Source organism: Punica granatum, chromosome 2 (assembly GCF_007655135.1).
Source record: "Punica granatum isolate Tunisia-2019 chromosome 2, ASM765513v2, whole genome shotgun sequence".
NCBI classification, from domain to species: domain Eukaryota; kingdom Viridiplantae; phylum Streptophyta; class Magnoliopsida; order Myrtales; family Lythraceae; genus Punica; species Punica granatum.
This window is the reverse complement of record NC_045128.1, coordinates 20,518,229-20,544,747: the sequence shown is the minus strand read 5'-3', so window position 1 is coordinate 20,544,747 and position 26,519 is coordinate 20,518,229.

Here is a 26,519-nt window from a genome sequence, read left to right as displayed (position 1 = left end):
AGTAACTTTACCGTTTTCCACGGGCTTCGGCCTAGTAACTTTACTGCTTTCCACGGGCTTCGGCCTAGTAACTTTATTGCTTTCCGGACTTCGCGTCCACTTTACCGTTTTTCACGGGCTTCGGCCTAGTAATTTTACTGCTTTCCACGGGCTTCAGCCTAGTAACTTTATTGCTTTCCGGACTTCGCGTCCACTTTACCATTTTCCACGGGCTTCGGCCTAGTAACTTTACTGCTTTCCACGGGCTTCGGCCTAGTAACTTTATTGCTTTCCGGACTTCGCGTCCACTTTACCGTTTTCCACGGGCTTCGGCCTAGTAATTTTACTGCTTTCCACGGGCTTCGGCCTAGTAACTTTATTGCTTTCCGGACTTCGCGTCCATGGACTTCGCGTCCACTTTACCGTTTTCCACGGGCTTCGACCTAGTAATTTTACTGCTTTCCACGGGCTTCGGCCTAGTAACATTATTGCTTTCCGGACTTCGCGTCCACTTTATCGTTTTCCACGGGCTTCGGCCTAGTAACTTTACCGTTTTCCACGGGTTTTGGCCTAGTAACTTTACTGCTTTCCACGGGCTTCGACCTAGTAACTTTACTGCTTTCCACAGGCTTCGGTCTAGTAACTTTATTGCTTTCCGGACTTCGCGTCCACTTTACCATTTTTCACGGGCTTCGGCCTAGTAACTTTACCGTTTTCCACGGGCTTCAGCCTAGTAACTTTACTGCTTTCCACGGGCTTCGGCCTAGTAACTTTACTACTTTCCATGGGCTTCGGCCTAGTAACTTTATTGCTTTCCGGACTTCGCGTCCACTTTACCGTTTTCCATGGGCTTCGGCCTAGTAACTTTACCGTTTTCCACGGGCTTCGGCCTAGTAACTTTACTGCTTTCCACAGGCTTCGGCCTAGTAACTTTATTGCTTTCCGGACTTCGCGTCCACTTTACCGTTTTCCACGGGCTTCGGCCTAGTAACTTTACCGTTTTCCACGGGCTTCGGCCTAGTAACTTTACTGCTTTCCACGGGCTTCGGCCTAGTAACTTTATTGCTTTTCGGACTTCGCGTCCACTTTACCGTTTTCCAAGGGCTTCGGCCTAGTAACTTTACCGTTTTCCACGGGCTTCGGCCTAGTAACTTTACTGCTTTCCACAGGCTTCGACCTAGTAACTTTATTGCTTTCCGGACTTCGCGTCCACTTTACCGTTTTCCACGGGCTTCGGCCTAGTAACTTTACCGTTTTCCACGGGTTTCGGCCTAGTAACTTTACTGCTTTCCACGGGCTTTGGCCTAGTAACTTTATTGCTTTTCGGACTTCGCGTCCACTTTACCGTTTTCCACGGGCTTCGGCCTAGTAACTTTACCGTTTTCCACGGGCTTCGGCCTAGTAACTTTACTGCTTTCCACGGGCCTTGGCCCTGCACATGCTGTCGTGTGGGCTTAGACCCCTCACCCGTATTTCGCAATGTTCGCTTCTTAATCAGGTGGTTACCCTATGACAGGTTCGGGCTCCTTTGCACATCCCCCCTGAGTATCCAACACGAGGGAACAAACTATTACAGAGAATGACGACAGAAGCGGTCGCCGGGACCAAAAAGGGTGCCTCTCACGATCTTTTGCTATATCCTTTAATCGAGCATGCAACCAAAGAGGGGCAAGCTATCAGCACCCCATTTTGGCCCACCGGCTTCCCAGATGAGGATTCCCGACCGAAGCCCGGGACACTATTCATCACCCAGCAATCAGAGGCAAATAGGCGGGCACGGGGTCACGAGCAATAGGAGAAAGTGCTAGGCCACTGAGAAAAGCGGAGGAAAGACATCAGAAGAACGAACGAACAAGGAATTCCCCAAAACGACGGGGCTGGCACTGTGGCACTATTCATCATCGAGTCACCAAAGCACCGAAAGGTGCCCAATATGGGACTCCAAAAATCCCTCTCAGTACCAAAGTGACCAACGACACGTCCGGACGCATTTCCGAGGCAAGCCACATGAGCCGGGACACCCCGACCTCTCACGGACGCCTTTTCTGACAGAGCTCCCGGGGCCCGCTCCACTGACAAGCAGACGACCCCCCAAGACGGGCCTACAGGCACCCAGGGATCACCAGAGTCGGGGAACAAGCTTCAGATGACCTTCCGGAACTCGACTCGGTTACCCGAAGGACGTTTCAGTGATCATGACCGTCTCCCGGCGAGCCTTCAGGGCACGTCCACGGAAAGCAGAGATCACAACGATCCCCGTACATCTCATGACATCCAGGGAACACTGAGAAAACCCCGGTCAAAAGTCCCTAGGTCTTCCCGGGCCAACGGTCTTCGGCCTGGGACGACGAGCCAACGCTCCCCACTGGGCGTACAAAAACGGATGTCAAGACGCACAAAGAGCAATCAGGGACCGGGGGACACTAAACTCCGCTCCGAACGTCCAAACAGGGCAAAACCGACTCTCGAGGCACCGAGTCGCCCGAACGTTTGTTCACACGACGCATGGCGATATTAGGCTCCTTCAAATCCTCGTCATTCAAGCATTCCAAATCTTCAAATTAATTGGACATCGGAGATCGGATGCGAGCTCAATCAAGTTTCATGCATTTTCCGGCTTTTCTCTCAATCGAACGGGACCCACAGCTCAGCCAAGCCGAGCCATCAAGCCGCGGCTCAACCCCAAGCCACGGCTCAACCCTCCAAGCCACGGCTCAGCCGCAATTAGCCACGGCTTGCCCCTATGGCCGGCGGCTCCAAGCTCCAAGAGCTCCCCTCCACCACAAATTCAAATTTCCTCTTACACACACTCACATCCATCATCTCCCATCAACTTTCCCTAACTTCCCCTACACTCAACATGACCATTTCCCTATCCTAATCCCCCTCCAATTTTCGGCAGCCACCCTAAGCCAATTCGGCAGCCCCTAAGCCCCCTCTAACCGCAATTAACTTCACTTAACCGAGCCATTAGCATAGCCTATAAAGTCCCATTCTTCATTAACCCTAATCACTTCTTCAACTCCATTCTCTCTCAAGCCAATCTCTCTCCAAAAACCTCTCAAGCTCCAGCCCTCTCCCTCACTTTCGTTCAGCCCATGCCAAGGCCAAAACCGGCCGAAATCGTCGGAAAACCAACCGGTTTCCCGGCAACCACCCGACCCGACTTAAGCCAAAAATCACCAAATATCCTAGCCTACATATTTCTCACCCCCTAAATCCATTTCCGGTCTTAGATTTTCGATTGGAGGTCCCCAACACCCCATTCCAGCCATGAACATAATCGGGTCCCAAGACCCCTAGCCGCGCGTACTGAGCCACCAATGACGTGCCATTTCATTCCACGACTTCGGCGAGTCGTACCATCACGTTCAAAGGGTTCCTCACAACCCTGACCCTCCCCCTTGAAGAGGTGGTCACGTTCCGAGGGTCGACCGACCGTGCACAACCATCACTCTCCCGTTTCTCTCTTATCGGGTCCACTGATTTTTTACCGGGTTTTCTCTCACATTTTCGGGTTTGTTCACGCCTTGGCACGCTCAGCTCTGCCCACAGTCATCTAGATCCGCCTCTTAGGAGTCCAATGAGCCTGACCTTGCACCGTGCCGTGACCGGAGCAAGCGTGCCGACCCCGTTTTACCCGACCTTCCACGGCTGTCTCCTCTCGGGCCCCTCTACCCGTAGCCTTAACCGAGTCTTGCGACTCTCAAGGTCACCTCCTCGGCTCTTTTCCTCATGCATTCGAGGCTAGGTAACGTCTCTTTGCAATTTAGAGAAGCTAGGATCCTCGATTCTTGTTTGAATGAGACGTTTATATGATTTAAAGAACCGAATGCATGAAAGTTTCCATTTTTCTTTCGGATCTACGTCTCCCATGCATTCCCATGCAACGTGTGTCCGTTATGTGCCTATGTACGACCATGCCATGTTTATATGATGCAAGAACTTGTGTGCCATGACGGGAAATGGCTCGGATCCGGATGGGAGAGGTCCTCTTAGCCACGGTTGAGCCAAGGGACTCACGGCCTAGCCTCTAAGGAGAGACCCGTGAGCTCCCTTGGCTTATCCGGGGCTAGGATGACCTCTCCTCTCCCGAATCGAGTCGATTCCTACGTCCCTTTACTGTTAATCACATGTAGCATGTTAGCATGACGAGAAACGATCCGAATCGGGGTCGAAGAAGTCCTCCCGACCCGTGTGAGTCATGGAAGCTCACGGCCATCCTTGGAGGAATGTGGCCGAAAGCTTCCTTGGACCACACGGGTTCGTGAGGCTTTCTTCCGCCATGAGGCGGGTCGATTCCCGTGTATTACCCGTTCCATCACTAGTTGAAATGATATTGTATTGTTGCTCTCATTTAAACGCTTTATTCGTATGTATTTGGCATAATTTCATATCGTTGTGACCATGGCTAAAACGTGACTAAACGAAGGGAATAACGTGGGATCTAGGGAGAAGAGCCTTAGAAGGGTTCGGCCATGGCAAGGAACCCACGGCCATCCCCTTTGCAATAGGGGCCGTGAGGCTCCTTGGTGTGCCCGAAGCCTTCGGGCTCTCCTTTCCTCGAGGCCACGTAATTCCCGCACATCCCTTGTAATCCCACCGCGAAATTAGCTAAAATTAAACCGTAATCGTAACATTGCATAATAAGTGTCGAATAATTTCACAAAAGGGAAACGGGACGAATCATTCGGCTAACTAAGTCACTTGGACTAAATAATTGGGTAAATCAATCCTCAATTTGTAAACGCGTCGATGATTTACAGAACGGTGAGAATGCCCTTCTCCATTAAAATTTCACCATTTCAAAATACCGAGTCGCGCAACACGAATAGAATCGATGTCTAGGGAGCACTCACATGTCATGACTCGAGTCCGGGCCCAATTTGAGGTGTCCCGAGTCGGGGCATGCGAGTCCTCCTTAGACTCCTTCGTGTGACGCGATCTCCAATTTATACACGAACATCGCAATTTTAACATCCAAGGGCATAATTGTCATTCCGTAATTCACCGATACCCTAGGCACTAGGAAGTCGGAAACACCTCGATCTATGGAGGGAAAGGGGCAACCCGTCCGGGTACGAGTCTCATTCGCACGGCCCATTCCGTCCACTTTCGGTGTTTCTATCTTCCTATCGTAGATTCGGTGGGGAGCATGTCATTTCAGTTACAAAACACCAAGAATCGGACTAATCATACATCCGACCTAATCAAACACTAGGTAATGGATAGGCGGAATGATAGATTCCAATCTAGAGTCAAGACACGAGTTTGGCTAATTTGGTGAAACCGCAGTGACACTTAACTGAATAAAAGTTATAAAACAAACATACGCATGTAATTGGCTTAGAACCTTATCCTAGCCCGCCCTCTATGTTTGCCTAGGTTAGATGCATTGTCTGCCAATCAACCACGGGTAATAACTGATTAAATCACGTATATTCGATTTAATACACCATTTGTCTGTATCCACCGACCATTGTCAGTTGCTTTCTGTATTGTATCAGTTTTATCAGTTTCCTTCTGTTTTATTCTAGCATATGATGATTTATTGCGGTTCGGGCCCAAACCCATAGGTCACGTGTTGCACGAGGTCCAACGCCCCCAAATCATCGAACACGAGGTCTAACGCCTCTTAACTCACCGAGCGCATGCAACCCGAGTGCGGAATGGGATCTAGCCTCGATTCACCGTCACACTCCGAATTCGGCCTATGTGGAAGGCGGATTTGGATTGAGCGCGTGAAACGTGTTTAGATTTCACCCGGGAGCTCGATTGGTCCAACGGTTACAGTAGGAACTAATCGGTTCTCCTACAAACCATCGGCTCAATCGGACCCGACCCCCGGCTCCTTGAGCCCGTGTTGCCTTAATTTGTTTATCGGTTATTCAAACACACGGTGAACCGGAGCGGAATATTGGCCCAATGCAAACCGATCGGGATCCATTTGTTTCATTCAGTTGTATCCTGAAATTATTCGAGGGTACATTGTGAGGATCTTATTTGTATATTTATTCACATACTTGTAAGGATCCCGATCGGTGAGCAAGAGGTCCGAGTGTCGAGTCGGTTAAGTCGGTCTATCGTCACCAAGGGATGAGTAAGCTCGAATAATCATGGTCTCGGTTTGCGCAGGGAATCAACCATCACGGTCCTAAGAACTGTAATGCTAAGATAGCGAACCGATCTCTTAACTCACAAGCCTACTCATCCTTCGAATTCTTGGCCCAATTCAATTGATTCATCGATTTTACGGTGTCAAAACGGGCGAGTCGAGTGCGACCCTAAATCACGCGGTAAATAAACAAAATGGCAAGCCTAGCAAGCTAGAGTACCGAAAGGACGTGCGGGATATAGGCCCGCACGTAATAGAACTCCAGAATTCGGAATTTTCGGTTCCGTATGACCATTGCCTTAGTATTTAGGTGTACCCCGTACCCCTAGACCAGGGTAACTTGCCGGCCCTCGACCTTCGGGTCGTAAAATGGCAAATGGCGACTCCTTCTCAAGTGCGTCCGTCGCGCGTCCCCTGGAAGGTGGACACTCCCAAGCCGCGTTTGCTTAGTCGCGCGCATGCGTGCCCCGACGAGATGAAATTCGGGTGCGCACACACCCCTAGAGAGAAGCCATGGTTTGCGGCTTGGCTTGGCTCGGCTTGGCTTGGCTAGCTTAAGGGTCCCACTTGACTAGAAAGAAAGCCGAAAGAAGCTCGGGGCTCGATTGGTCGCACGTTTGATTTTCGTGGCTCGTTTGAACGACGAATTATCGATGTATATGCAAATGCGATTTTAATGAGCCTAATATTGACATGCTCCGTGTAAGTAAATGCTCGGGTAGCCTGGGCACTTAAAAGCCGATTTTGCTCCGTTTGGATGATCGGAGCGAAGTTGTCCGTTTTTGTCGCATGTTCGCGCCTCTACGTGCTGTACCGCTCGTGTCAGTGTGCTTTGTGCTTTGGGCAGAACAGTTTACCCACCGACCCCGGCTGGAGATCGATAACCGGAGATGACCTAGGAATCCGCGAACGGGGCTTTCTCAATGTTTCTCGAGTGTTCTGATGTGTTCAGAGACCACTGTGATCTCCGTTTGTCAAAAATGAGTCCCGAAGGCTTGTCGGGAGGCGTTCGTGACCATTGAAACGTCACTCGGGAGATCGGTATGGCTTGCTTGGTCCGAACCGAAATGATTTCCTAGCCCCTGGGGGTTGTTGGGAGTGGGTGGTGCGAAGCTCGGATGTCAACATTTTCCCGAATGAGCTATGAGCACAAGATTCCCCGTGAAAGGGGCCCTTTTGTTACTAGAATGGTACTCGGGAAGCCTAAATGGATTTTGCAGTGCGATCGGGATTTAACTCCCAAGCCCTTGAGGTCCCTGGGATTGATTGGCACGAATTTCGTGCACTGACGATTTGTTAAAAGGGTCTCCGGCTATGTCTTTCTGTAGAAAATGGCCCCTTTTTCCCGGGTTGAAATCCACTCGGGAGACCAAGATGAACCGAGTCCCTGCAGAAAAGTGATGACGGGACTTGGCCCTGCATAAAAGTGAAGACGGGACTCGGCCCTGCAGAAAAGTGATGACGGGACTTGGCCCTGCATGAAAGTGAAGACGGGACTCGGCCTTGCATAAAAGTAAAGATGGGGCTCGACCCTGCAGAAAAATGATGACGGGACTTGGCCCTGCATGAAAGTGAAGACGGTGGGACTTGGCTCTACATAAGAGTGGTGGTGGGACTTGGCCCCCGTGAGACCGGGAATCAACGTCTGCCATGGTTCTAGCTGCTTGGCATCTGTGATCCTAACATCATTATCAAGTCATGGGATTATTAGCGATTTGTAAGCACAGGTAAAAGGAAGTGTTTGTGACGCATGCTCTTCCGTTTCGAGTCGCCTGGGCGACCTGTGGAGAGTTTTGATTTGGTGATGTGAATGGGGTCTTGCTTTCAGAGGCCCCGATGTGAGGCCTCCGGGGCTCCTGTTGGCCTTGCATGGGCATATCGAGACGTTCTCAAAGGTGCCCAAGCGGCTCTATCGGTTGTTCGACGCGCCCGTGAACTTAGGACCCTTCTCATTAGGGTACCGCAGGGAGGCTGCATTTGTAACCCGCATGCGGAATTTTGTTCAAATTTGGTCAGACCTCGGTCTAGTCGTTTCCAAAGTGTTATGACTAGACTCCCGGAAAGAAGTGTCTAGGATTTTGGCTTTGTGGTAGCCGATTGAAGGGTGGCTGTGACCCGTTTTGGAGTTGCGCAGTGACAAAGAGAAAAGAGAAAGCTTGGGGAGCACGTTGCCCAAGGCTGAAAGGATACACGGGTTCACGCCTGCCGTGAGATGTACCCCCATTCTCTTCCATCCTTCGGTTGGTGTTGGTTGTCTTGAACTGTTTGGATTGCGTGCTTGGTTGCCCGCGGTGCTTGAAGAAGAATCCGCCTTGGACGGTTGAGTTCGGTAGGAGAGCCGATCAGGGACCGTGTTGGAGTAGATAACCTGGTCATTTCCCTTGGGGATCCCTGGTCCGCGCAGAGTGCGAAGGCCCAGGGTGACTGTTTTGTTCATCTCTCACTTTACTCTCCTTTTGCTACGGTCACCCGCCTCGGGGTCGTACCTCTCAACCTAAAGGGGATGAACTCTCCTTTTGCCACGACCGCCCGCCTTGGGATTTTCAGTCGTGCCTCTCTTTTGCCCTAACTTTTGCCTAGATCGCCCCGATGGGTTTTCGACCTAGCAGACTCGATTCTTTTGTCTCTCGAGTTTGCAAGGGCGAAGGGTTCGAATAATTTGACCTCCGAGTGCGTTACGTTCTGTCTTCGTCGAGGAGTTGCGACTGCTGTTCCCCTTTTTGTCGAGATTTGTTCATTTCTTTTGGATTGGGGGTGCCGGTGCTTTTGGTGAACCTCGGCATTGCCCCATTTTTGTTGGCGGGTTTTTCCCGCTTCTTTTCTCTCTCTCTTCATTGGCGGGTTTTTCCCGCTTCTTTTCGCTCTATTTTTTTTTCTTGCAGCTGGGGTCTGTATTGTGCCCCTTATATTTGTTTGAAACTCCTCGACTTTGCATCATCGAGGCTGCTTTTGTTTGCTTCGCCCATGGAGACTTGATGTACTTTGTTGTCCTAGCCCAATTTTGTGAGGGCTGGTTTTCCCAGAAGTCTGATGCTTGTGCACTCAAAAGCCGAACTTCGAGTCTTTTGTCCTTGCAAACTTTACAAGTCCTTTCCCCTATTGTCTAAAAAGAAAACAAAATTGCCCCAGGAGTGTGTGACCGAGGTTGTCATGATGCTTGCTATGGAAGATGCCCATTCTTGATGCGAATGACTAGGAGCATTCTAATGTCGTTTGTTGGAGTGACCCACTATGGCGACCTCAGGGTGAACTTTAACCAGGGATGCCCCAGTGTACGTCGCTTGCCGAGGTCGTATTGTCGCGAGCTTCAACCGGGGATGCCCCAGTGTACGTCGCTTGGAAATGCTCATCGTGGCCGGATGATGTTCGAGGTGGTCTCGGTCTGAATGATGAACGTGAATGCCCTAATCTTCATTGTTAATGTGACCTGTGGTGGGCGCCTTGTACAATCATCGTCCCCGATCGTGCTTGTCGCTCTAGCATCAGTTGTACGCTGGAGAGGTGTGCTCTCAAAGCCGATGGACATGCTTGTTTGTCGATTGAGACGATTGCGCTGAAGGCATGCGGCTCGTACGAACGCTTCCGTCGTCGGCTTCATAGGGGGTACATATTCGTCGGAAACCTCCCTCGTCGAAGTATGAGGAAAGGGTCCGAGAGGAATTCTCAGGGAGATGTGAACCCGTGTATCGTTCTTTGCCTGTGACCGGCGTGTCCTTGTGAGAGATGTCAAAGAAGATGGTACATTAGGCGATTGTTTAGTGGAATGTACGATAAGAAATGTAAAGTGATCCCATGGGGAGTCCCATCGTCCAGCGTGCGACCCATGGGGTGCCGCGCGTGAGGGACACTCAATTCCAAGAGTTTAGTCATCACCACCTTGGAGTGGGCAAACCGTGACTGGGGGCCACATAGGTGTACTTTCCCCGATTACGGGTTGGCATGTGCAGCCGTCCTAGGGAAGGCTCGAGGAGCCGGGTCTTATGAGGACAGGCGAGTCGAATAGGTCCGACAGAACCAATAGAGCATCTCTGGGATGGTCCTAGTGCCACTTGAAGGGTTTGTTCATGCCTGGAGCCCATTCGTGAATAAATGTAAAAGAGAGTTGAGGGAAGAGTGCATGTTGCCCCAATGACTGGTCGATGGCCACAGTGGAGGGTGGGCAGGGATCATTCTCCGGTCGGAGATGTGACCGTGCTAGTGACTTTCGCGGCGGGTGGGCAGGGCCATGCTCTGTTCGTCGGAGTTGTTGCTTGTGATCCTTTGCGGTTTGAAGGATTAGACTTGCTCCTCGGAGTATCGCTTGGATGAATTTGAATCCAAGTCGATTTTGGATTTTAGATGAGCCTGAAAGCAGTAAATGCGAGGTGTCAAAACCTGAAAGCAGTAAATGCGGGCCGGAGCCCAAAAGCAGTAAATACTGGGCCAGGGCCCGAAAGCAGTAAATGTAGGACCGAGGCCCGAAAGCAGTAAATGCAGGACCGAGGCCCGATGCGGGGCCGAAGCCCAAAAGTGGGGCCGAAACCCGATGCAGGGTTGAAACCCAAAAGTAAATGCAGGGCCGGAGGCCGATGTGAGGTCGAAGCCTAATGCAGTAAATGCGGGGCCGGAACCCGATGCAGGGTCGTGGCCCGATGCGGGGCCGAAGCCCAATGAAATAAATGTGGGGCCGAAGCCCGATGCGGAGCTGGAGCTCTATGCAATAAATGCGGGGCCGGAACCCGATGTGGGGTCGAAGCCCAATGCAGTAAATGCGGGGTCGGAGCCCGATGCAGGGCTGAAGCCCGATGCGGGGTCAAAGCCCGATGCAATAAATGCGGGGTTGATAGGAAAGTGCAAGAAATGCGAAAGCAAAGGTCAATGCTGAGGAATAGCATGAGGCGCTGCGATATGGTGACGCTGATTTGCTTGCGGTCTTGCTTTGTGGAGCAGGGATGGGGACTTAGTGTTGAAATCCCAAGGAGCTGGATGGATGGAAGACGTTTGTTGTCTCAATCATGGTCGATCAGTGTTCAGGCTGTCTTCTTGTGTAGAATTTCCTACAATGGGAAAAGAAAACAATGAAGGAGCAAACTATATTCGCGATTTCAGCGTAAGGGCTTAGGGGATTGAACTAGCCTGGTAGGCGTTGTGCGAGCGCGCCGAGGGTGTGTGCATGGATAAGGTGGAGGCAAGCTCGCACGACGCGGAAGGACCCACTCGGTTGTGCTGGTGGATGTGCTCGGTTGCATGAAGAGACGTGTGCTCAGTTACGCAATGACGTTTGGCTGCGCTGGATTAGTGTGAAGCTAGCTTTGCTTAGGAAGATGGATCAGTCCTCAGGCCATGGCTCGCCTTGCCATGGAGGGAGGATGAAGGTCGTGGTCGGTCTACCTGTGAAAGAGGTCCTCACTCACTTGTATGGTGGGATGTTAGTTGTTATGCGAAATAGTAAATGAACAGAATGCATACGATGCGTGTATTTTCAAAAGCTAATGTTGTCATTTACATTGACTCGAAAGGTCTAAAGTGCAATGTAAATCTTGTAAAATAAAGTCCTAAGCTGATCTTCCACCACACTCGGAGTCTGAGCGAGCACAGCCTCGGAAAGCATTGGTTCTAGGTGAGGGCCCTGCGAAGATATCTATCATATAGTGCATGTATGGTCTTCCACGAGCCCTCTTCCTAGACCTCTCCAGGGCTGCGTTCGCTCAAGCGAGCTCCTGACCGCATCTCTGCATCTTGGCACGGGTTTGGGAGAGCTCCCTTTAAGGTGGTTGGCCGGCGAGTTCTTCATCTCTCAACGACCTCTCGGTGATCGAACCTAGTGTTGATGAGGTCGATCATGTTGTCCCGGAATGTACACCATTCGCGTTCTGTGGCGGGTCGGTGAGGTCCTCGTGTGTTGGCGAACTCTGTCGAGGTGCGAGCAGGAGGCCGAGCAAGGCGTCCCTTACCAAGACGACAAGAAAATCCGCTTAGGACTCGTCAACATGAATGACATCCTAATTTTTGAAAACTGCATGATGCATGTGTGCGAAGAAAGTAAATGCCCACGGCTTAGTACAAATTACAAGGTACATCGCTCTTGAAATAGAAAAGACTCAAGTGGCACGCAGGCCGACTAGATGGACTATTGTCGAAGTCGGGTTGAAGGCTTGCGTGGAGGCATAACACGATGCATGGTTTGGTGCTATAGGGACCGTGCTATCTATGGATGGGGGCTCCCGACTCAAGGGTGTGAATTCCTTGAAATCGAGCGAGGATCTTTGGGGGCCGGTTCGGAGGCATAGCCGACTCGATCCGTTCCCTTACTCGGAACCTCTTACTAACATAGCTTCCTACTTTGGCGCCCGTGGGATTTCGGACGAGGTACCTAAAGCTAGCATGATATGAAATGCATGCATAAAATAAATGTGCGTAAGTAGATAAGCGGTAAACGACGGAAAGCAGTAAGTAGACAAGCAAGCAAGCAAACGGGATTGAGCCCGAACCCTCTAGAAATCCCCAGTGGAGTCGCCAAGCTGTGCGCACCCGAATTTAATCTCATCAGGGCACGCATGCGCGCGCCTAAGCAAACGCGGCTTGGGAGTGTCCACCTTCCCGGGGACGCACGACGGACGCACGTGAGAAGGAGTCGCCACTTGCCATTTTACAACCCGAAGGTCGAGGGCCGGCAAGTTACCCGGGTCTAGGGGTACGAGGTACACCTAAATGCTAAGGCAATGGTCATGCGGAACCGAAAATTCCGAATTCGGGGGTTCTATTACATGCGGGCCTATATCCCGCACGCCCTTTCGGTACTCTAGTTTGCTAGGCTTGCCGTTTTGTTTATTTACCGCGTGATTTAGGGTCGCACTTGACTCGCCCGTTTTGACACCGTAAAGTCGATGGATTGATCAAGTTGGGCCAAGAATCCGAAAGATGAGTAGGCTTGTGCGTCGAGGAATCGGTCCACTATCTTAGCGTTACAGTTCATCGAACCGTGATGGTCGATTCCCTGCGCGAACCAAAACCGCGAGTATTCGAGCTTACTCATCTCTTGGTAATAATAGACCGACTTGACCGGTTCGACACTCGGACCTCTCGCTCGCCGATCGGGGATCCTTACAAGTGACCGAGTGAATATACAAATAAAATCCTCACAATGTTCTCTCGAATAATTACAAAGTGTAACTGAATAAGTAAATGGATCCCGATCGGTTTGCATTGGGCCACTATTCCACTCTTGCTCACCGTGTATTTTGAATAACCGATAAATAAATTAAGGCAACGCGGGCTCAAAGAGCCGGGGGTCGGGTCCGATCGAACCAACGGTTTGCAGAAAAACGACTTGTTTCCACTGTAACCGTTGGATCGATCGAGCTCCCGGGTGATATCTAAACACGTTTCACGCGCTCAATCCAAATCCGCCTTCCACATAGGCCGTATTCGGAGTGTGACGGTGAATCGAGGCTAGATCCCATTCCGCACTCGGGTTGCACGCGCTCGGTGAGTTAAGAGGCGTTGGACCTCGTGTTCGGTAATTTGGGGCGTTGGACCCCATGCAACACGTGACCTATGGGTTCGGGCCCGAACCGCAATAAATCATCAAAAGCAAGAATAAAACAGAAGAAAACTGATGTAACTGACACAACACAGAAAGCAACTGACAATTGTCGGTGAATACAGACAAGTGGTGTATTAAGTCGAATGTACGTGATTTAATCAGTTATTACCCGTGGTTGATTGGCAAACAATGCATCTAACCTAGGCAAACATAGAGGGCGGGCTAGGATAAGGTTCTAAGCCGATTACATGTGTGTGTTTGTTTTATGACTCTTATTCAGTTAAGTGTCACTGCGGTTTCACTGAATTAGCCAAACTCGTGTTTTGACTCTAGATTGGAATCTATCATTCCGTCTATCCATTATCTAGTGTTTGATTAGGCCGGATGTATGATTAGTCCGGTTTTTTGTATTTTGTAACTGAAATAAAATGCTCCCCACCGAATCTACGATAGGAAGATAGAAACACCGAAAGTGGACGGAATGGGCCGTGCGAATGAAACTCGTACCCGAACGGGTAGCCCTTTTCCGTCCATAGATCGAGGCGTTTCCGACTTCCTAGCGCCTAGGGTATCGGTGAATCAAGGAATGACGGTCATGCCCTTGGATGATGATAAAATTGCGATGTTCGTGTATAAATTGGAGATCATGTCACACAAAAGAGTCTAAGAAGGACTCTCGTGCCCCGACTCGGGCCGCCTCAAATTGGGCCCGGACTCGAGTCATGACACGTGAGTACTCCCTAGACATCAATTCTATTCGTGTTATACGACTCGGTATTTTGAAATTATGAATTTTTAACGAAAAAGGCATTTCCACCGTTCCATGAACCATCGATGCGCTTACGAATTAATGATCAATTTGTCCAATTATTTAGTTCGAGTGATTTGATTAGCCGACTGACACGTCCTGTTTATTCCGTTTGTGAGATTCTTCGATGTTCCTCATTGTTCCATTTCATGATTACAACTTCAATAGATGATTATCCGGGCCAAACATGTCTAACACTTACTTTATATTCATCCTTCAATTAAAGAGGAACATAGCCACAAATAATTCCAAAGGACGAATCTAAGATGATAATAGAGACCGATCCTCACTTAAAGGGGGTCTCGGAGCTTTCGGCCATCCCCTAGGGATAGTCGGCCGAATGCCATCGACCCGCTACGAGTGTTGATGGATTTCCGTATTAGCTTTTGACCATCCCTTTGCATGCAACACGCACGTTCACACAAGATTAACACCTCTTATTATATCAATGTTGACATGGCTCTCATTGCGCAAATGATCACATAACACCATCACGGATGATATATTAAAGGAACTAAACAAATGAGATGGACTCGTTTAGAGGTAGATTCAAAAATCAATCACGGGAGACGCCCGGTCTCATGGTATAATGAGCCCCTAGGTCTCGGATGAGTCAAGGATCTCTCGGCCCCATCACAAAAGGAGTGGCCGTGAGCTCTTTGGCACCGCCGAGCCCTCTAAGGCCTCTTTTCCCTAGATTCCGAACTTTCCCGTCATGCAATCACATTTCAATCGTCATGGGGGACATTACGACCGTAGAAATTGTCAAATCGGGAAGGATGAGAGGGCCATGGACCCTAGGGAACCGAAGAGGCTCAAGGCTCCCCTTTGTGAGGTTCGGCCGAGAGGCTCAAGGGCTCCCTCGAGTCTATGGCGGTCTCATCCTCACGGATTCGGATCATTTCACGTCATGCATGCATATTATATCGTGATAAAAAAAATTGAAACGTGGGGGATTGAACACATTCGAAGAAGGAGAGAGAGCCTCGTGTCCTAGGATGAGCTAGGAAGGCTCACGGCACCCTCCAATGGGTGTCATCCGTGGGCCTTCGTGGCTCCTCCTCGACGTGGAGATCTCTCCCGCTCTGACCATGACCCTCCCCCGTCATGGCATACGCATTTTATAACATATGGACGTAGCAAGAGGATGAAACATCATAACGTTGCATGGGATTGCATGGAAGCTAAGATCCGAAAAGAAAACGACGTCTTTCATGCGTTCGGGTACCCTAAGTCACATTAACATTTCATACGAACAAACATCGAAGATCCTAGCTCTTCTAAGTTGTAGAGGGACGTCACCTAGCCCCGATATACGAGGAAAAGAGTCGGGGAGGTGGCCGTGGGAGTCGCAAGACTCGGCTTGAAGTCGCGGGTGGGTGACCCGGGTAGAAGACAGCCGCGGCCAGTCGGGGAAAAACAAGTCGGCACGCTTGCTTCGGTCACGGCACGGTGCGAGGTCGGGTTCGTTGGACTCCTAAGAGGCGGATCTACACGAGCACGGGCAGACCCGAGCGTGCCAAGGCCTGAACAAACCCAAAAATGTGAGAGAAAACTCGGTAAAAATGGGGAAAACCCGGTTTGAGAGAAACGGGTGAATGGCGGTTGTGCACGGTTGATCAGCCCTCGGACTGTGACCACCTCTTCACGGGGGAGAGTGAGGGTTGTGAGGGACCCTTTGAACGTGATGGCACGACTCGCCGAAGTCGTGGGAAGAAATGGCACGTGGCTTGCTCGGTGTGCGCGGCTATGGAAGTCTCGGGACCCAAATGTTCTCACGGCTGGAACGGGGTGTTAGAGGCCTCAAATCGAAAATCTAAGCTCGGAAATGGACTTAGGGGGTGGAAAATATGTAGGCTAGGGAGTTTGGTGATTTTTGGCTTAAGTCGGGTCGGGTGGTCACCGGAATACCGGGTGGTTTTCCGGCGGTTTTGGCCGGTTTCGGCCTTGGCAAAGGGGTGAACGAAAGTGAGGGAGAGGGCTAGAGCTTGAGAGGTTTTTGGAGAGAGATTGGCTTGAGAGAGAGTGAGAATGAAGAGTCATTAGGCTTAATGGTGAAAGGACTTATAAAGGGAAGCTTAATGATGCAATTGAACAAAGTTAAGTGGGGTTAGGGCATGCTTAGGGGGCTGCCGAAATTTTGGAAGTGGATTAGGGTGGGGTAGATGTCTTGTAGAGTGTGGGGAAAGGAAAGGAAAGAGTGATGGGTGTGATAGGATGTGATAGGAAGTGATAGGAAGTGAAAGATGTGGGGGGAAAGTTCAAACTTGTGGATGGGAGAGCTTTGAGCCGCCGGCCATGGGGTTGAGCCGCGGCTAATTGCGGCTGAGCTGACCTTGAAGGGTTGAGCCGTGGCTTGGGGTTGAGCCGCGGCTTGGCGGCTTGGCTTGGCTGAGCTGTGGGTCCCATTTGATTGAGAGAAAAGCCGGAAAATGCTTGAGACTCGATTGAGCGCGCGTCCGATCTTCGATGTCCAATTAATTTATGGATTTGGAATGCTTGAACGACGAGGATTCGAATGAGCCTAATATCACCGTGCGTCGTGTGGACGAACGTTCGGGTGACTCGGCGCCTCGAGAGTCGGTTTTGCCCTGTTTGGACGTTCGGAGCGGAGTTTAGCGTCCCTCGATCCCCGATTGTTCTTTGTGCATGCCTGCATTCGTCTTGGCGATTCTTTTGCCCCGCGGGGGATCTTTGGCTCGTCGTCCTCGGTCGGGGACCGTTGGCCCGGGAGGACCTAGGGACTTTGACCGGGATTTTCTCAGTGTGCCCTGAATGCCTTGAGATGCTTGGGGATTATTGTGAGGTACTCAGAGATCGTTGTGGTCTCTGCTTTCCGTGGAAATACCCGAAGGCTCGCCGGGAGGCATTCGCGACCACTGAAACGTACTTCGGGAGACCGAGCCGAGTTCCAGAAGGTTGTCTGAAGCTTATTTCCCGGCCCTGGTGGTCCCTGGGCGCCTGTAAGTTCCTCCGACTGCTCTCTTCGACTTTTCTCAGTGAACCGTGCTCTTCACCTATTGCTCATGACCCCGTGCTCGCCTATTTGCCTCCGATTGCCGGGTGATGAATAGTGCCCCGGGCTTCGGTCGGGAATCCTCGTGCGGGAAACCGGTGGGCCAAAATGGGGTGCTGACAGGCGCGCAACCTTGCCTACCCCTAGGATTAGCGGACGCGCCCATTTTTGCCCTCGCTCGGACCTGCGCCACTTTCAAGTGGCCACCGAGCGCAAAGGGAGGCCGGCTTTACGTTTACGTTCCTTTCCTTTCCGTCGTATGTTCTATTTTGTAAAATTATGGAACTTGAAGCTGATCAATGTAATGACATTAGCATTTTGAAAACTCATGCATCTCATACATCTTGTCATTCTATTTATCCCGCACTTATCATTTGAGATATCAATGTTTGTCCTTACACATTCCTGGAATCTAGGTGGTCACAACTGGCGTCACACCGCTACCCGACTCATCAGCGTCTCAGGATGGCAAAAGGGGATCACGTCGATATTTCCGAAGAAGTCAACCCTTCGGTCCCGACTCTCTCTCAACCGCCCCAAACACACGCTCCGCTGCCTCTCACTCCTGCAGGTGTGCTCCCGGCATACTCAGGCGCCCCTCCGGCGCATCTCCCGCCCCTGACGTCTTCAGGAGCGCTCCATGCACAGACCTCACAGACGCCCTCTAGCTCCGAGGACCAAGCTCGCATTGCCGCACTCGAAGGCACGGTCAACCAAATGGCCGTTAACATGGCGGAACTGCTAGCCCTACTCAGGGGGCCCAATCGAGCCTCTTCGAGTTCCACGCCTCCGCCGGGACAAGGGCCAACGACTGAGCCGACTCCCTGGATTCCGCCGACTCAGGCCCCGGAGAATATGGAGGCACCCCCGCCGCCAACATTGCACACGTCAATGGCTCATCCTGTCACCGGCCCATATCCGCCACCACCGGCCCCCACGGCTGTACGGACCTGAATGTGGACTCTCGTCGGGGCCCGCATTGCGCGCTTTTGGATTGCGCGGCTTGGGGGTGTCCACCTTCCCGTGGGGACGCGTGACGGACACGCGTGAGAGAAGGAGTCGCCACTTATCATTTTACGACCCGAAGGTCGAGGGCGGATAAGTTACCCGGGTCTAGGGGTATGGAACACCTAGTTTGTTGTTAAGGCATTGGTCTGTGCAGAACTGGAAAGTCCGTGTTCGGGGGTTCATGTTACGTGCGGGCCTATATCCCGCACGCCCTTTCGGTACTCTGGTTTGCTAGGCTTGCATGTTTTATTATTTACCGCGTGAATTAAGCTGCACTCGGCTCGCACGTTTTGACACCGGAGATTCGATGAACCAAACGATGTCGGTTGAGAAGCCGAGAGAGAAGTAAACCCGTATGTCGGGGAGTTGGTTCACAATCTTGCGTTACAGTTCATCGAACCATGGAGGTTGGATCCCTGCGTGAACCAGAACCGCGAGTTCTTGGATTTACTTGTGTCTGGGCGAGCATTAGACCGATTCGATCAATTCGACTCTCGGACCGTTCGCTCACCGACTGGAATTCTTACAGAATAAATGTACCAAATAGAATCCTTACAATGCTCTCAAAACAATAAATACAAATTACAAAAGGGTTGAAATCCAGTCGTTTTGAGTTCGGTTATTATTCCACTCTAACTCACCGTGAGTTTAGGGAAAAGACCGAAGAACTGAAATTCAATGGACGTTCTCACTGAATAGGGCGTTGGACCCTGTGAGTGTTGATTAGGGTGTTGGACCCTGTGCTCGATGATTAGGGCGTTGAACCCTAATATTATTCGGCCTAGGGATCAGGCTCGACCCGCATGGCAAACAGGTGCGGAAAGATAACACGCAACATGTTAATAACAGACAAAGTGTTTGTTATTGTCGTGTTTACGTGAATTAACAGATTATTAACCCAGGGGTGTTTTTGCAAGCAAATGCCATATGCTAAACAATCAAACATGTGCCAACGTTTTAGCATTCGGCTTTGTTTTGAGAACTTGACAAAGAGAGTCAAATCTCAGGTGTGTGGATTGCTTTTACAGTTGTTCTGTATTGTGACACTGAATTACCACTGAATTAACCAAACTCGTGTTTTGACTCTAGATTTGGAATCTAGAATTCCTCCTAACCATTATCTAGTGTTTGGTTAGGTCGAGTGAAAGGTTAATCAGCATTTCGCATGTTTTCTAACAGAGATAACCGTTCTAGTTACCCGAGTCTATGTTAGGATAACAGAAACTCATCAGTTAGATAAGAAAAGGCTATGCAGATGAGCCTGCACCTGAACAGGTAGCCCGTTCTTATCCCGTACTGTAGTGTTTCTGTCATGCTAACCCTAAGGGTGTCGCTGAATTGTGAAAAGACGATTTTGCCCTTTATTTGAAAATTGTTTTCAGAAAAGGGGGAAACATCGCAGTGCGGGCCACCTCGGCCTGTAGCCGGTGTCAACCAAATCCTTGGATCGTCCAGGGTTGTGCAAGAACCCCGAAAAAACCAAAGAACCGGTCGATCTGCCCGGAAGTGATCTAGAAAGATCTTCTGTATCTTGACCTGAGCTACCTGGAATCAGGTAAAAACTCAAGTTGAGACACAGAAGCCCTTTTCAGACGTCCATGCTACATCGGACCGCGCGTTTTGGGTTTTGAAATTGATAAGTTTGAAAAGGGCACCAACGTCATTTGACAACTCGTCGACGCGAGTTATCAGTTAATGGCCAATTCGTGTAAACTTTATCAGTGTGAAGTGGGTTTAATCATGTGAGCGTCCCGATTAACCCGTTCGTGAAATTAATGCTTAAGGGTTGTGCCGAATGCATTAATTGTGGAAACGATTCGTGATTCGGCAACCAAGACAGGTCAAGAAAGACCGAGGATGATTCGGCCAATAATGGCCGAAACACCTTTTGGTCCTAATAGGCCCGAAAGGGTCTCCGAATTACGAATCCATGCAAAGTTTGGTTTGGAAAGACATTTCATGTGAGATTGCGACAATAATGTAAATTGCAAATTACACGAAAGCCGAGAACGGACTCAAAACGGGAAGAGGAAGCCTCATGCGACCCGTACGAGTCTAAGAGGCTCTCGGTTATTTCTCCTAGGAGATAGCCGAGAGGTCCCATGGCCCGAATGGGGTTCCACGAGGTTTCCCCGTCTCGTTTCGAATCATTTCTCGCATGCTTAAATGACAAACATGATAAATGACACGATTAAACGAAAGTCGGTATTGCCATGATTTGAATAACGCATTCGAACATGGAAACATGCACAAACAAGTTATTTAAGGAATCGATAAAACAATACCGACTTCATGCACGTGAGAAAATACGATGAAACTCGGGAATCAAGCTTGGATCGGGTCAAGAAGATCGTTCCTTGCCCGAAAGGAGCAAGAGAGCATTCGGTCACCTCCCTTGGAGGGAAACTCGTGAGCTCTTTGCCTTTCCCGGGTCGGGATGTTCTTCTCGACTACGATCCAAGTGTTTCCCGACATGCTAGCATATAAATCGAGGATAAATATGCATGGTATAACATGGAAAGTGCATAAAGATTAAAACTTGGAAACAAAACATACATAAAACCCCTTATAACTCCATAAACGCAATGAGAATGTAAAAGTCCTAGTTCTTCTAAGTCGGGAATGGTCATACCTAGTCCCGAGATGCGGGATGGGACCTTCAAGAGTCGGGTTGGACCGTTGATGGGTCGGGTTTGGGCTGTTTTCCGTTGAACAGACCCGAATGGCATCAAACAGACCCGGCTGAAATACTGGAAAGACCCGACTGGCACAAGTCGGGTCGGATGTCGCCACGGAGGCTCCCGATGGAGTTTTGAGGCAAGGTCAGTGGCTCCTGACTCCTAACTGACCCCCGGAGGTGACTGTGGTGGTCGTTTGGTCCCAGAGTTATCGGGTCGACCCGTACAGCCCTGCAAAAATCACGGAAAACAGAGCACGTCTGGAAATTCGGACCCGTCTGGCACCAGTCGGGTCGGACGTCGCCACGGAGGCTCCCGATGGAATTTTGAGGCAAGGTCAGCGGCTCCTGACTCCTAACTGACCCCCGGAGGTGACTGTGGTGGTCGTTTGGTCCCAGAGTTATCGCGTCGACCCGTACAGCCCTGCAAAGATCACTGAAAACAGAGCATGTCTGGAAATTCGGACCTGTCTGGCACCAGTCGGGTCGGACGTTGCTACGGAGGCTCCCGATGGAATTTTTGAGCAAGGCCAACGGCTCCCGACTGCTACCTCACCTCTAGAGGTGGCTGTGGTGGTCGTTTTCCGAAAAGAGTCTCGGATCGACCCGATCTGCAAGAAAACAGCACAAACAGTCAGAAATTTCGACCCGACTGGGCAGTCGGGCTGTTTCTTCTTCCTGGGGTTAAACCGACGGGTTTTTCTTGGATTTCTTGACTCCTTGACACCCTAGGGTTGTGTGGGGAGGTGTTTGATGGGTTTTGGTAGCTCAAACCGACTTGGAAAGGCTTGAAACCCGGTTTGACATTTTTTACCCGAGAAGGACCAAATCTGTCCAGATTTTGTTCAAGGCTGGTTCTATGGCTTAGAGGCTTCAAACTTAAAATCTAAGTTCAGAAATGGATAGAGGGGGTCAAAAACATGTGGGATATGAAGTTTGGTAAAGTTTGGATTTAAGCCGGGATGGATTCCGACTTAAGACTTTGCCCGGTTTTGCTTGGTTTTGCTTGCTGGAAATGGCTGAAGCTTGCTGCGGTTTGCTATGGAGTTTGAGAGCTTTTGAAGAGTGAGAAATGCTAGAGAGAGAGTGCTTGAAGGTGTCTGATTAAGTTAATGACTTAGAAAGTATATATAGGCTATGCTTAAGTGCAATTAAGTGTGAAAAGTGCAATTAAGGGGCATGGATTAGGAGATCCGAATTTGTTTAATGAAGGAAGAAGATATTCTTGCAAGTGGCATTGATGGAGAAGAGATAAAACATTAATGAGCATTGATGGGGAGTTGGAGTGCAAGAATGAAACACTTAGATATTTTAGGGGATAAGTCTGCAAGTTGTCTTCTTATCTTCATGGAGATGAAGAAGACAAAGGAGAGGACACCTAGGGCAAGGATGGGGCGGCTAGGCCTAATCTGTGGGTCCCACGACCTAAGAGAAGAATCCGGGAGAAAGCTCGGTTCTCGATTGGTCGCGTATTCGAAGTTCGTGGTTCGAATTGAACGTTGAATTGTCGATATGCGCGAGAAAACGGGTTTAATGAGCCTGAGATTAGCATTTTTCATGGAGAAATGCCCCGGAAGCATATGAGGCTCGGAAGCCGGTTTTGCTCATTGCAGATGACCAGAGCGAAGTTGTCCGCTTCTGACAGCATATCTTGTGTCTGCATCTCACGTTGGTCATTTTGACATAAATTGTCAGACAACGTGAACAATTATCCCTTAAGCCGGTAATGCTAACGTGGGGCCGGAGACGTCCTAGGAGGCCGAAACTGGATTTCTCAGGATGATTTCTGAGTTGCTTGGGCACTCCAAATTACTGTAATCTCTGTTTGTCTAGATCAAACCTCCAAGGACTTGAAAAGTGTATCTGAGACCTCTAAAGCACTGCTCGGGAGGTCTAGATGAGTCGTGTGATTTATTCCGACAATTCCACATTGAGCCTTGAGAAGGCTAGCATTGTGTAACGTAAGCATTTGGCGTTAAGTTTCCCCAAAGAGGACCTCCGGATATGGATTTCTACTGAAAATGGCCATTTCCGCTCCTGGGAGGTTACTCGGGAAACTGAAAAGGGTTTTGCTGTCTGTTTTGCCCAATTGTGAATGTCTACTAGAGTTTCCGGGCAATGCAGTATGAACTTCGTTTGCCGTAATTCCATCAGACCATTCTCCGGCTATGCTCTTCTGAAGAGGGGTATGCTTGTTTTACCGTTCGGAAGTCATTTGAAGTGTCTGTGTGACTTCCAAGAGACAATCTGAAGCATTGTTCATGCTCTGTGTGCTGATGGGGCATGGCCGCGTCTGATATTTGGAATTAACTTTTCTCCAGGAAACCGGCATTTTTGGACTTCCACTGAAAAGTTGTCTGTATACAGAAGGTTGTTCTGTATAGAGCAGATGATTTGCAAAATGCCTTTGGGGACACTTTTTATCTGTTTGGCATTGGAGTGGATTTTTGGAGTTCAATATTGGCTATCTTCCGACGATCGAGCGAACTATCGGAAAATAGTACCGTCCGTGTAGTACACTGAAAATGCCGGTTTTGGACATTGTTGAATTCTCTGGTCGCTCTGTTGCCGTTTGGTGACCCCGGGAGTCCTTCTGTCACATCCATGGGTCATTTGCTCAATTTTGCCGACTTGAGGATGAATAGTGATTTCTTGCTCTGCCGAGCCGTTTTCTGTGTTCTGCTCAAGTCGTGGCTTGGATCATTGCTAATATCGTTGTTTGGAATGGTGAGCCAAAATGGGGTGCTGACAACGGCCGTCCCTCTTCCACCGGCAACCTTCCTATCCTCGGAACACATTCTGTCCGCACCTCCGCCCGTCTCCATACCGGCTCCGGCTATGGCCTACACAATACCTCCGCCGACGGTTTTCCCGGCGTCCAACACACCCGCTCCAACTCACTTTCAAGCCACGGAGCTTCCTCCCTATCTGTCTCTACAGCCTCACGCCGGCCTCTCCTACCAGGCCCCGCCCCCCATGAACACCACCTTCCACGAACCGGGCACGCCGACTCATGCGGCCCAGTTCGCCTCGCCGACGCATTTCTTCCCCGAGGCCGACGCCGAACAGGAGCGAAGGCTCAAAAAGATGGAAGAAACAATACGGGCCCTACAATCGGGTGACGCTCGTCTCGACGCATGCTATGGTGACTGCAGCTTATTCCCTGGTATGCGGCTGCCCCCGAAATTCAAAATTTCGGAGTTCAAGACTTATGAGGGCACGACGGATCCACGCCACCACCTCCGCCATTACCGAGGGAAGATGCTACAGTATTGGGAATACGAGGAGTTTGTCATCCACTCCTTCCAGGATAGCTTATCGGGATCGGCCCTCGATTGGTTCATGTCGCTAAGGGCCGAGGACGTCCCGACGTGGGAGGATCTCTCCCGGAAGTTCACCGACCAATACCGATATTGCGCGGAGACGCCTCCCACCCTTCTGGAGCTGAGCACGAAAGAAATGGCGCAGGGCCGAAGGTTCGAGGAATACACTGCCAAGTGACGCGCCCAAGCAGCAAAGCACATCCCCCCGATCAGCTAGGTGCAACAGATCCAGTTGTTCCACTCCACACTGAGAGGAGTGTACTATTCACACCTGTTGGCACACACTTCGTCGTTCTCCGACCTCATCGAGGCCGGGAAAAAGCTGGATTTGGGAATCAAGCTCGGAAGGATGGAGGACCCCACCAACAAAGGAGAGGACTCATCGAAGAAGGTCCCCGCGACGTCGTCATCTTCCGGCGGGAGAAGAGGGAAGGAAGTTTCGGTGAACACCGTCAACACGACACATCAAGCCCCCCAGCAGTATTCGATGAACTTCACGTCTGCACGTCCCGCAACTCCCTCCTACACCCCGCACTATCAACCCTCAGCTCCTAGGGCTACTCAGCCAACACAACGAGTCTCGCCCCCGCAAGGTCAATAGGATGGTACAGCACAGTCACGACCGCGTAGGCAATACCCGGCCCTACCGGTTCCGCTCTCCCACATTTACCGACAAGTTCGCGACAAGATCGGGACAATAGCGCCCGGCCCGAACTTCGATCCGACCATCCAAGACCAGAGCAAGCAATGCGAATACCATCGAGGGGCACCAGGGCATACCCTAGACAATTGTTGGAGGTTAAGGGAGAGGATCCAGGGGATGATCGAGGCGAAAGAGCTCGTATTCAACGCTGTAAGGCCTCCGAACGTACAGGCTAATCCCCCCCCCCGACCATGGACCGGCCTGGGGGCCCTCCATCAACATGATCACCGTATGTGTATCATGGGAGGGCGAAGGCGAGCAGGGCTGTCCCTCCCCCTTCGTGATCGAGTACGTACCCGCAGAAGTCGCGGTCGGGTTCATCGGGACCGGCGCACCTCCTGCCCCGTTTGTCATAGATATTCCCGCCCGAGAGCCATACTCGGACGATAAGGTCCCCTGGACATATGAGGGAGGTGTCGGGAGCCTCGAGCAACAATTCGGCGTCATGGGCATAACCCGCTCGGGACGGCTGTATGAGAACCCGGCGGTCGCGGACAAAGGAAAGGCGCCCGCAATAGGAGTCGAAGCCACACCCGAAGCCTCGCCTACTCCGCCCAAGAAAGTGACCGAGGAAGAAGCTGAAGCCTTCATGAAGATCATCAAGGCGAGCGAGTATAAGGTGGTGGAGCAGATGGCCAAATCTCCGGCCCACATCTCGTTGCTCGCCCTCCTACTCAATTCGGAACCCCACAGGGAGGCCCTCATGCGGGTCCTGATAGCTGCGCAAGTCCCCAAAGGGACGCCCCCGGACCAGATAGAGGAAACCATCAACTCTATCTTCTCCAATACCATCTCGTTTTCGGACGATGAACTCCCTTTTGAAGGATGCGCGCATTCCCGGGCGTTGCACATTGTCTGTAAGTGCAACAACCATATCGTGGGCCGAGTCATGATCGACAACGGTTCCGCACTCAACGTGTGCCCGGCGACCACGTTGAAACAGATGAACGTGGATCTTAACCGCATCCGCCCGAGCAAGACCGCAGTCCGAGCCTTCAACGGCTCGCGAAGGGAGGTAAACGGGGAAATTGACCTCCTCATAGAGGTTGGCCCATGCTCTTTCAGCGTCACATTCCAAGTGCTCAATATCCCGAACGCCTTCAGTCTGCTACTCGGAAGGCCTTGGATTCACTCGGCCGGCGCCATTCCATCCTCACTACATCAGAGGGTGAAATTCATCGTCGAAGAAAGGATCATCACGGTCAAAGGAGAAGAAGATTACGCCATCTACAAAGAAACGGCAGTGCCCTACATCAGCGTCGGAAACGACGAAAACCTGCCCTTCCACTCCTTTGAGACCATCTCCGTTATTCGGGATTACGGGGAGGTCGGACCGTCCCGCGTCGACCGCATGATAGGAAAGGT